The sequence below is a fragment of the Chiloscyllium plagiosum genome, unplaced genomic scaffold, assembly GCF_037043375.1.
Source record: "Chiloscyllium plagiosum isolate Xiang-an unplaced genomic scaffold, Cpla_swu_hap1 HiC_scaffold_30, whole genome shotgun sequence".
Classification (NCBI taxonomy): domain Eukaryota; kingdom Metazoa; phylum Chordata; class Chondrichthyes; order Orectolobiformes; family Hemiscylliidae; genus Chiloscyllium; species Chiloscyllium plagiosum.
In genome coordinates this window covers 6326592-6339470 of record NW_028270168.1, presented here as the reverse complement: position 1 = coordinate 6339470, position 12879 = coordinate 6326592, and positions in this window count along the sequence as shown.

Genomic DNA, 12879 nt, shown 5'->3' with positions numbered 1-12879 from the left:
GGATTGGAGGGCTTGTCTTATGAAGAGAGGTTGAGTGAGCTCAGGCTTTTCACACTGGAGAAAAGAATGAATAGAGGTGACCAGATAGAGGTCATAGAGTCATAGAGATGTACAGCATGGAAACAGATCCTTTGGTACAACCTGTCCATGATGACCAGATATCCCAACCCAATCTAGTCTCACCTACCAGCACCCAGCCCATATCCCTCCAAACCCTTCCTATTCATATTCCCTCCAAATGCCTCTTAAATGTTGCAATTGTACCAGCCTCCACCACATCCTCTGGCAGTTCATTCTATATATATATACCACCCTCTGTGTGAAAAAGTTGCCCCTTAGGTCCCTTTTATATCTTTCCCCTCTCACCCTAAACCCATTCCCTCTAGTTCTGGACTCCCTTACCCCAGGGAAAGGACTTTCTCTATTTATCTTATCCATGCCCCCTATAATTTTGTAAACCTCTATAAGGTCACCCCTCAGCTGCCGACGCTCCAGGGAAAACAGCCCCAGTCTGTTCAGCCTCTCCCTGTAGCTCAGATCCTTCAACCCTGGCAACTTCCTTGTAAATCTTTTCTGAACTCTTTCAAGTTTCACAACATCTTTCTGATAAGAAGGAGACCAGAATTGCACGCAATATTCCAGCGGTGGCCTAACCAATGTCCTGTACAGCTGCAACATGACCTCCCAATCCTGTACTCAATACTCTGACCAATAAAGGAAAGCATACCAAACACCACCTTCACTATCCTATCTACCTGTGACTCCACTTTCAAGGAGCTATGAACCTGCACTCCAAGGTCTCTTTGTTCAGCAACACTCCCTAGGACCTTACCATTAAGTGTATAAGTCCTGCTAAGATTTGCTTCCCCAAAATGCAGCACCTAGCATTCATTTGAATTAAATTCCATCTGCCACTTCTCAGCCCATTGGCCCATCTGGTCCAGATCCTGTTGTAGTCTGAGGTAACCCTCTTCACTGTCCACTACACCTCCAATTTTGGTGTCATCTGAAAACTTACTAACTATATCTCTTATGCTTGCATCCAAATCATTTATGTAAATGACAAAAAGTAGAGGGCCCAGCACCGATCCTTGTGGCACTCCACTGGTCACAAGCCTCCAGTCTGAAAAACAACCCTCCACCACCACCCTCTGTCTTCTACCTTGGAGCCAGTTCTGTATCCAAATGGCTAGTTCTTCCTGTATTCCATGAGATCTAACCTTGCTAATCAGTCTCCCATGGGGAACCTTGTCGAATGCCTTACTGAAGTCCATATAGATCACATTTACTGCTCTGCCCTCATCAGTCTTCTTTGTGACTTCTTCAAAAAACTCAATCAAGTTTGTGAGACATGATTTCCCATGCACAAAGCCATGTTGACTATCCCGAATCAGTCCTTGCCTTTCCAAATATAAGGACTGATTCGGGATAGTCAACATGGCTTTTCCCGTGGGAAATCATGTCTCACAAACTTGATTGAGTTTTTTGAAGAAGTAACAAAGAAGATTGATGAGGGCAGAGCAGTAGATGTGATCTATATGGACTTCAGTAAGGCGTCTGGATGACAAGTTGATCTTCAAAGGCCTTCAGAGAGGAAGGCACATTCTTATGTATTTTGTTGCTAAATTGTTAATTTGTTTGGAACATAAATATCAGCATAGATAGAGGAAGATCCCAAACAACCTGTTTCTGTGCTATAAATGTTTGTATAATTTTAACTGAAGGTCTACCACAACATTTAACACACAAAATTAATTGGAACTGCAATCAATGTGTAGCAAGTATGACTGCTCTTTACACACACTATAATTCCTCAGGGCATCCTAAAGAGCTGTGTAATTAATATTGTGAGCTTTGAAGTCTAGATAGAGTTACTGTTACAATGGAGAAAACACAGCAAACTCCCAAAAACGGTAGTGTAATAATGACCAGATAATCTGTTTTTAACTAGGTTGATTCAGAGATAAATGTTGACAAGGATATTAAAACTCTCACTTCTCTTTGAAATATTGCCCATGAAACATTTCATATTTACTCTAGAAGGTGGACAATGAGTTGGTTAGGGTACAACAGGAAGATCTAGGGGTTCAGGTGCAGGGACGGCAGTGTGGCTCAGTGATTAGCACAGCTGCCTCATAGCACCAGGGACTCGGGTTTGATTCCAGCCTCAGGCAGCTGACTGTGTGGAGTTTGCACGTTCTCCCCGTGTCTGCATAGGATTCCTCTGGGTGCTCCTGTTTCCTCCCACAATCCAAAGATGTGCAGTTCAGGTGAATTGGCCAAGGTAAATGTAGGTAGGAAGAATGGGTCAGTGTGGACTTGTTGGACTGAAGGGTCTGTTTCCACACTGTCAGGATTCTATAACTCCTTGAAACTTGTGTCACATGTAGACAGGGTGGTTAAGAAGGTATTTAGCACACTTGCCTTCATTGCTCAGACCTTTGAATATAGCAGTTGGGATGTCATGTTGAGGTTGCACAGGCTTTGGTGAGATCCCTTCTGAAGTATTGTGTGCAGTTTTGGTTGCCCTGTTACAGGAAGGATATTATTTAATAGAAGTTCAGAAAAGATTTACCAGGATGTTGCCAGGAATGGAAGATTTGAGATATAAAAATAGGCTGGATAGGCTGGGTCAGTTTTCACTGGACTGTAGGAGGTTGAGAGGTGATCTTGTAGAGGTTTATAAAATCATGAGGAGCACAAATAAGGCGAGTAACAAGGGTTTTTTCCCTAATGTGAGGGAGTTCAAAACTAGGGGGGCATACTTTTAAGGTGGAAGGAGAAAGGTTTGCGAAGGACAGGAATGGCAAGGGTGGCTCATGTGAGGAATGCACTGCCAGAGCAAGTGATAGTTGCAGAGACAGTAACAATATTTAAAAGACATTTGGATAAGTGAATGAAGAGGAAAGGTTTGGAGGGCTATGGGCCAAATGCAGCAGGTGGGCCTAGTTTAGTTTGGGAACCTGGTCAGCATGAACTGGTTGAACCAAAGGGTCTGCTTCCAGGCTGTACAACTATATTAGTGAGTTGTGAGAAAATTTATAGTTCAGGTTGAGGTTTTGGATGTAGGTTTGCTCGCTGAGCTGAAATTTTCAGACGTTTCGTTACCGTACTAGGTAACATCTTCAGTGGACTTCAGGCGAAGCAATGCTGAAAACTCCTGCTTTCTATTTATAAGTTTGGGTTTCCTTTGGTTGGTGATGTCATTTCCTGTGGTGAAGTCACTTCCTGTTCCTTTTCTCAGGGGGTGGTAGATGGGGTCTAACTCGATGTGTTTGTTGATAGAGTTCCGGTTGGAATGTACAACTATATGACTATGACTCTGTAACAGTGTAGCACTCACCTGATACTGCACTGGAAGGCTAGGCTGGATTCTAAGGGCTCAACCCTCTGGAGTGAGACTTGACCTTACAGTCTCCAAACCAGAGTGAAGAGCCTTAGTTACTGTGTCCCACCTGACAAAGGTGGAATGCTGAACAGCAAATGCAAGTGATAGGGATCTAAATCATAAGAAAAGATTGAATAAATTTGGGATTTTCACTTTAGCAAAGAACCGATCTTACAAACAAAAGAATACTAATAAGTATATTAAAATTCAGCTCAAAATATTGTTTTAATTTAAACATTATGAGCAGATCAAAAGGACTGTTGGAAATTGGGGTCTCATTAAAAATGAATTTTTCTCGCGTTTCTTTTTTAGCACAAGACCTCATGTAATGGCTTCTCCAGAGGTTACTCCCTTTCCCTAAATATAAACAAGTTCCAATGAGCAACAGCAAAAGGAATGTGACAATAAAACCACTGAGGCCACTATAATCCACATGCTGACATCAAATAATTATCTGGCTCCATGTGTACCCTATTATTAATGCAGTGTTTAGGAAAGTTGGGTGGCTCAGTGGTTAGCATTGCTGCCTCAGATGGCCAGGGGTGCAGGTTTGGTTCCAGCCTTGAATGACTCTCTGCATGGACTTTGCACATTCTCCCCATGTCTGCGTGGGTTTCCTCCATGTGCTCTGGTTTTCTCCCACAGTAGAAAGAGGTACAGGTTCGGTGAATTGGCCACAATAAGTTGTCCCGTAGTGTGTAGACTGGGTGGATTAACCATGGGAAATGTGAGTTCATGCGGATAGCGTGTGGGCTGTGCTCGTCTGCGGGTCAGTTCAGACTCAGTCGTCTGAACGTACCTGCTCTATAGGGATTCAATGAAAATAGAAGTTTCATTCTCAAAAGTGTTGAAAACTGATCTTTAGAGGAAGGCAAGCAAGGGAAAAATGCTTATTCAAAAGTCATTCGGTGATAGCCGTGTTCATGGGTTAAAAGGATTCAGAGCATAAATTGCCTGCCCCAAAAATGAGGCCTTCAGCAGGTGCTCAGAGTCAGAGCACAGTCCTCTTTGGGGGTTGCCCTTTTCAGACTGGAAGAGATTGAGGGAAAACTCAGGGAAGAGCTCCCTAACATTTCAGCTGGAGAGCAGGATGCTGTCTACCGTATTGTTAATGAGATTGATACACTCCAATTCAATGGCCTGATGTCCTCTGGAATCAAGGAACACCAGACTCAATTGTCATCAATCTTAAATGAGTTTTGCCTAGTTAACTAAAGTATCATCATCTCTGAACTGCTGCTTCTGAACAAACTTAATAAACTATCTGAAAACTTCTTACAAATGAGTGACTGCCTCAATGAAGTCATGAACTCCCAAATTCAAACATGACAGAGTTTCAAAGTAGCAAGAGACACTTTTGGCAATTAGGGAAGGATTTGTGCACAACGTGTGTTTTGTATACAGAATCAGATAAACCTGAAAGACAAAAGAATCAAGATTGTTTTGCAGACAAACCAGTGCAGACAAAACTGCTGGAATGAAAATATTAGAGGCTATAATCAGGATGTAGTAGGATTTGATGTGAAGCATGAATATCTGTTGATACAGGTGAGACCTGTCATCATAACTATCATGAACTTGGTTTATGATGGTAACTCCGACAGTGGAGTGTGAGATGGATTGACCATCTGAGCTGGACTTTACAGGGGCTGAAAGCTGCATTGGTCACTCAGCACCCAGTTGAAAAGTCTAACTTAAACCAACTGGTTTTAAAACAAAGACTGTCCAAAAAGGACAATATGCTGGAGGTGTCCTTAACCTATTGAGTGTGGGACTTAAACCCCTCAGGGGAGGACGTTTCTGCCCTTGGGTAACCAGGGATGGCAACTGGGAAGCCCCAGTAACATCAGTAGCAAGTTGTAGCCTGTGCTAAGACGGTAAGTGAGTCCCCAGGCAGAATGTCACAGATGCTGGACTAAAACAAGTTAGGGCCAGGGAACTTCAGGCAAAGAGGGACTGAGGTCCAAGGGGAGGGTGGAGGGCAGGGGAGGAGATTTGAGGGCTGAGTTTTTGGATTCGAGGATGGGGAGGTACAAATTGGGGAGCATAATTGCCTCTAATGTGCACAGGGTATTCCCCAAATGGAGGGCACCCCTCTTTAGTTCACCAGATTTGGTGAAAAAGCACCTTCAATTAATCCCTTACCTGTTCCTTATTCAGTTGTGAAAGGCCTGAAGTATGGCAGTGATGAGACGGAGAGTTGCTGGGAGTGTGGCGGTGGTGGGTGGAGAGTTGCTGGGAATGTGGTGGTGGGAGGGGGGTTTGCTGGGAGTGTGGTGCTGGTGGGAGGGGGAGTTGCTGGGAGTGTGGTGGTGGGGAGGGGCAGTTGCTGGGAGTGTGGTGGTGGTGGGGAGGGGGAGTTACTGGGAGTGTGGTGGTGGTGGGAGGGAGAGTTACTGGGAATGTGGTGGTTGGAGGGGGGTTTGCTGGGAGTGTGGTGGTGGTGAGGAGGGGGGTTTGCTGGGAGTGTGGTGGTGGTGAGGAGGGGGGTTTGCTGGGAGTGTGGTGGTGGTGAGGAGGGGGAGTTACTTGGAGTGTGGTGGTGGTGGGAGGGAGAGTTGCTGGGAATGTGGTGGTGGGAGGGGGGTTTGCTCGGAGTGTGGTGCTGGTGGGAGGGGGAGTTGCTGGGAGTGTGGTGGTGAGGAGGGGCAGTTGCTGGGAGTGTGGTGGTGATGGGGAGGGGGAGTTGCTGGGAGTGTGGTGGTGGTGGGGAGGGGGAGTTACTGGGAGTGTGGTGGTGATGGGGAGGGGGAGTTGCTGGGAGTGTGGTGGTAGTGGAGAGGGCAAGTTGCTGGGAGTGTGGTGGTGGGGAGGGGCAGTTGCTGGGATTGTGGTGGTGGTGGGGAGGGGGAGTTTCTGGGAGTGTGGAGGTGGTGGGAGGGGGATGTGGTGGGAATGTGGTGGTGGTGGGGAGAGGGAGTTGCTGGGAGTGTGGCGGCGGTGGGAGGGGGATGTGGTGGGAAGGTGGGTTACTGGGAGTGTGGTGGTGGTGAGGAGGGGGAGTTGCTGGCTGATGCCTACCTACCCACTGTTTGACAGGGATAGCTCAGAGCCAAGCGGGAAGGCAGTGGGCTAGTAATGCACCCCATTCTATGCAGAACCCCATCCCCAAACACACATAATGGAAGTGGGAACCCTGTACAAGTAGCCCTCTCCAGGTCACTGAACACCAGCTCAGATGTGAGAGTGTTATCACCGAGGCAGGCTCACACATGCACAGAACCAACTGTAAACAACTGGTTACCACTGGAGATACTTGTATAGAGTTTCATGGATAACCCTCTAGATGATAGTTTATCTAATACTACAATTATCTCCCAGCAGAGACAGAAACCTTTACTCAGGATCAGACTTTTAATATTTTTTTATTATTCATTCACAGGGTGAGGGCATTGCTGGCTAGGCCAGCATTTATTGCCCATCCCTAATTACCCAGAGGGCAGTTTGAGAGTCAGTCACATTTCTTTGAGCCTGGAGTCACATGCAGGCCAGACCAGGTAAGGATGGCAGTTTCCTTCCTTAATGGACATCAGTGAACCAGATAAGTTTTTCCAACAATCAACAATGATTTCATGGTTATTAAACTCTTACTTGCAGATTTTTATTGATTCAAATTCCACCATCTGCTGTGGCAGGATTCAAACCCGGGTCCCCATGATATTCCCTGGGTCTCTGGATTAACAGTTCAGTGATAATGCCACTATCCATCACCTCTCCTATTGGCCACTTGGTTAAGGATTGATCAAATGTTTAGCACACGCAGCTAGCTTTACCTTTCCAATTTGAAGAATACTTTACGTCCGGGCCAGAAAAAATACAGTTAGAGGGTGTTTTTTTTAAAACGTGGCTGAAATGGTCCAAAATCCAGCTGTGACTTCCTGTAGCTGTTGGTCTGAAAGGAACAATAAGATGCTTTTCCATTGGAAGAATAAAAGTTACCCACTTCAGAACTGGATTCAGTGAATAAAAATAAAGTGATTAAAATGCCTGATAATTGGATACTTTGAGATTATTATAATCTGTTCTTTCAGACAGTACACATTCCAGTTTGAACAATGGCACTGCTGTAAAAATTAAACGTTTACTGTAGATCCAGCAAAGCATATTCCAGATTTTACCTGTTGACAAAGAGAGATATAAAACAGTCCCTTCCTGAACTTTAATATACTTTACAATTAGAGAAAGCCAAAGCACGAAAGAGACTATTATTTGTGTCAGCTAATTTGAAACAATTATGTATCATCATATTTTGAGTTCTATGCCAATGTTTTTCTCATTAATGCTGTTGTTACTATTATTTGCATTGTAATCTGATCCATAAATAGACCAAGACAGATTTTGTACCATTATACAAAAATGCACTTTTAGACAGGGAGTTTCATTGAACCATCCTTTTCAACTTTGTTAAGAGAAGAATAACTATTTTGATTTATATAGTGGCTTTTAGGATCTGAGGGCATCCCAAAACATTTTAAAACCAATGACTGCTTGGTTTTGAAATCTTGACGCAATTGTAATGGAGGAAACACAACTATCAATTTCAGACCCCAACAAACAACAAAGTGATAATAACCAGGTAATCTATTTCTGTAAGATTGATTGAGGGCTAAATATTGGCCAGACCACCAGATATATATCTCACCTGTGCTTCTTCAAGATGGTGTGACAGGATTTTTTGTGTCAATCTGATGGAGCAAACATTCCCTCAATTTAACATCTCATATAAGACAGCACATTCAACATCAGCATCTTCTCGATACTGCACTGGACAGACTTTGGACACAAGTCCCAGACTTGAATTCATAAGCTCACTCTTTCTAGCAACCCAGTCACAACCTGTTTTATTCTGTGGGTGCTGATTGTTGTTACACAGTTCATGTGCACAGGAGTTCAAACGTTGCAAAATTGACAATTTTACACATGGCACCACTACGGTTACATCATGAAAGAAGCAAGAGTATGTCAGGAACACAGAGAAACTTTGTTGATTAGTCTAGAAAATTGTGCCTTTAGTTTCACCAAACAGATACTAAACAAAAATTTGAGAAAGGGCTTGAAACTTTTCTGTTACCATGAATTATGCACTGCCAATATCAAGTCCCATTTGGAACAAGTAAGATGAGTCAGCGATGCGTGGAGTGATTTTTCATGTTGCTGCTAATTTGACTCATTCAGTCCATCTATTTTACAGTAACTGTGAAGCAAATAGATCTCCTTGCTTTGGCTGAGTTCCCCAGTGTCTGTAATGTGATTAATTCCACTGAGTTATCCATTGCAGATAGACAACTATCAAAATAGACAAGAGTTTCACAACAGAAAGGCAGAGGCAATATGTAATTGCTTCTACGAAAATCATCACAAATGTTTGCACCAAGTGTGAAAGTTGCATCGATTATTTATAAACTTTCATAAATTATGAAAAAGCTGCAAGCTTCAGGAAGAAGAATTGACAGATGCTTAACTTCTGGATTAATAATTTCCATTGTAATATCTGAGCATTGTCTGAGAAAATCAATGAAGGAATCAAGGGTTATGAGGAAAAGGCAGAAAAGTGGAGTTGTGGATTATCATGATCTCATTGTATGGCAGAGCAGAGCAGAGCAGCTTGGCTGATTGGCCTCCTGCTGTTTCCCTGTCTTATGATCTTGTCTTTCTGTTGTGATGCATGTTAATGTTATTGTTTGGAAATATGAGTTGTAAAATAGACCAAACCTGTACAGATTTAAGTTTAATTAGAAGGGGAGACATAGCTTTAGTTTGATTTTTGAGTTCTGTGAGCAGTACCGGGTTGTCTAGAAATTTGTTTATATTGTATTTAAATAGGGCATTTAAAAAATATGAGGTGAATATTTTGGGGTAGAAATCAAAGGTAGTAAAGAGGAAAACATATGACTGTTGGCTAGCAACACGGTGTCATATGACACAGGGCAACAGAGACAGAAACAAATTTCCTTTTAGAAAGAGAGTGTGCATGCCTCTTTCACAGAGAAGACGATCACTTAGAGAAAAAGATTTGTAACATCGGTATAACAGTTTAGCAGTCTCCAAAACAGTCAAAGCAGGAGAAAAGATGACCTGAGTACCTTAAGTTAAGAAGAGGAAAGCTCCAGAAACATAAAGTTTTAAGCTGTTAGAGAGGAAGATGTCCTCCAAGAGTGCTGAACGCATGGATTTAAGGAAGATATTTCAAGGAGTAAGTGAGTTAACAGTTTGTTTTAAAGTCTGCTGAAGAAGCATTAACTAAAGAAGTTAGCATCAAGTGAATGGAGCCATTTGTCAGAAAGAAACCAAGTACAGCTGTGCCTACTGAATATGAAACTTTAACATAGGAACGGTTGACCCTTCATTGATGTTTGGGAATCTGGAAGATAATTGTTAAGGGGAAAGAATTGCTTCTTTATATATGAAAAATGTAATAAGACAATTTTAAATAACTTTTTGTATAGTGCAAAATAATTTGTGTTTTTATTCCTTTTGTAATAAATGTTGATGTTCTTTTATTAAAAATACTTGAATATCTTCGTGTGAATACATTTGGTGATTGACCGCCATGATAAGCAGATTGCAAAATAAAATCCAAGCCCTTCAAGCTCGGGCTTCTTCCGGGATCTCTGGTATCTTAAAGATGCCATTTTTTTCCTTCTTGGTTTTTGAACTACAATCTGCATCTGGCAGGTGATTTCAAAGCCAAATTCTCAAAGTAAGATGTAAAATTAAGGATAAACATCCATTTGAATAGCACCTGGAATCCAGAAAATGTATTCACGTTATACTTAGGTGATCAAATGCAATGTAACCTTAAAAAGATTTGCAACTATTGAGTTACTAATTGCATCCTCAATACAATGACAAATATATTAATTTAATAAGATTGCAATATAGTCAGATATTTGGAAAACAATACTGATCTGAATGGAGAGAATTGCAAGATTTTAAGCCAAAACATAATATAATTTTAAAGTTTGTCAGTCATAGCTGACCCTTGATCATAAAAACATTCACAAACTCAAAATGCTGTCAAATTTTAAAGAGGCAGCAGAAATCAGCTATTTATCAATGAAGAGAGTTCTTCAAAACAATAAAATTGAAACTTTATACAAACTTGTATCTAGTTAATACCAATAATACTCAGTCTAAACTGAGCAAGCGTTGAATATCACGACTCAGCTCAATGAGCTGAATATCTTCGGGATATCTTATTTGTTAACTTTCCTCTAATCTATACGATCCCATGCTTGATATTTCAAACTGCCTCCCAAAACTCGGAATCTGGGAGTGGCACCCTCACACTTTTCCACACCTTTGGTTTTGCTGCAATCATGCTGCTTTAGCGTTATTCTCCAGACCCTAACTTGTTCTTACTTTTAAAGGCAAAGGTGAAGTGTCTGTTCCAAATGCGATGCAATTGCTCAAACCATTCAAAATTAAGCAAAACACAATTTATTTGAACACTGGGATTACATTCTTATGACCCGCAACATGTACCATTTTTAAATTAAAAGTCTGTAACATAAGACTCCAACAAAATAGTCTCATATTCTTGTCTTTAAAGCATTCTCAGAATGTAAGAAGATTGTGATCCATGCACACAATCTTGTCTCCAACACATTGTTTGTGACAGACATACTGTAAGGCCAGTACCAAACCCAATCGTTCCTGTTCAATTATGGAGTATTTTCTCTGCTGGATGTTGATCCTCTTCGAACAGTAACCAACTGGCTGTTCAATCCCACCCTCACCTTCCTGAAGGAGTACAGCTCCAACTCCAATTTGATTTCAAATGGTCGAATGTCTACTGGCATTGTTCTGTGCACTGAAACATTGTGTTCTTTTTCCGCAAATTGGTTAACGGTGCCATTACACTGCTGAAGTTTGGAACAAAACTTCCGATAGAAGCTGCTGAGTCCTAAGAATTGAAGCACCTCTTCCTTCGAGGTTAGGTGTTATGGGAATTCCCCAATGGCCTTCGCCTTGGCATTCCGTGGGATCAACATTCCCAGGGCCGAGGTTATGTCCCAAGAACGTCGCCTCTGCTTTCGCAAATTCAGTTTTGTTGAAGTTTATTACCTGGTTTTACTTCTCGTTGTCGTTCAAAGAACTCTGCCAACTGTACCCTGTGATCCTTCCAGGGCTTACTAAAGATCACTATATCGTCCAAATCGACTGCACAGTTTGTTAACCCAACCACAACTCTGTTCGTGAGTCTTTGGAATGTGGTGGGTGTCTTCTTCATTCCAAAGGGCATCACTTTAAACTGATATAGGCCATTTGGAGTCACAAACGCAGAAATTTCTTTCACCGTCTCTGATAAAGGTACCTGGCGGTAACATGCAATAAGTCCAACTTGGTATGGAACTGGCTTGCCTGACTTTCTCAATATCAGAATTGGATATGAGTCTGATTTTTTAACGGCATTGACCTTCCAATAACCCATGCAGAATCGTTGAGTCCCATCTGGTTTGGGAACTAAGATGATTGGCGAACTCCACTCGCTTTGGCTTGATTCGATGATGTCCCCATCGAGCATGGCCTCCACCTCCATCTGGACCTGTCTGGCTTTGAAAGGATTAAACCATTAAGGATGTTGTTTTATCAAAGTAGTATTCCCTACGTCTACTTCATGTACAATAGCATTAGTTTCCCCATCTGATTCTTACATATGTTCTTATACTGCAGTAACAAATCTTTCAACTGTGTTCTATTCTCTTGGGGCAGAGTTTACAAACCCATCCCACTCATAGAATCATAGAGTCATAGAGATGTACAGCATGGAAACAGAGCCTTCGGTCCAACCCGCCTATGCCGACCAGTTATCCCAACCCAATCTAGTCCCACCTGCCAGCACCCGGCCCATATCCCTCCAAATCCTTCCTATTCATATGCTCATCCAGATGCCTTTTAAATGTTGCAATTGCACCAGCCTCCACCACATCCTCTGGCAGCTCATTCCATACATGCACCACCCTCTGCATAAAATATTTGCTCATTAGGTCTCTTTCATATCTTTTCCCTCTCGCCCTAAACCTATGCCCTCTAGTTCTGGACTCCCCTACCCCAGGGAAAAGACTTTGTCTATTTATCCTATCCATGCCCCCTCATGGCTTTATAAGGTCACTCTCAGCCTCCGACTCTCCAGGGAAAACAATCCCAGCCTGTTCAGCCTCTCCCTATAGCTAAAATCCTCCAACCCTGGCAACATCCTTGTAAATCTTTTCTGAACCCTTTCAAGTTTCACAACATCTTTCCGATAGGAATGAGACCAGAATTGCACACAATATTCCTTAGGACCTTACCATTAAGTGTATAAGTCCTGCAAAGATGATTCTATAAAACAAGTAAAAATAGCAGGTCAACATTAGGTTTTCTTTCTTAACATTTGGTATGTCACCAATTTAAAAACCTCAGTTTTCAATGTTTATAGAAGGTCAAATTAGTTATGGGCTGCTGCAAAACCATAACAGAATTGTCCTGGTGCAATTCAAAACTTCACG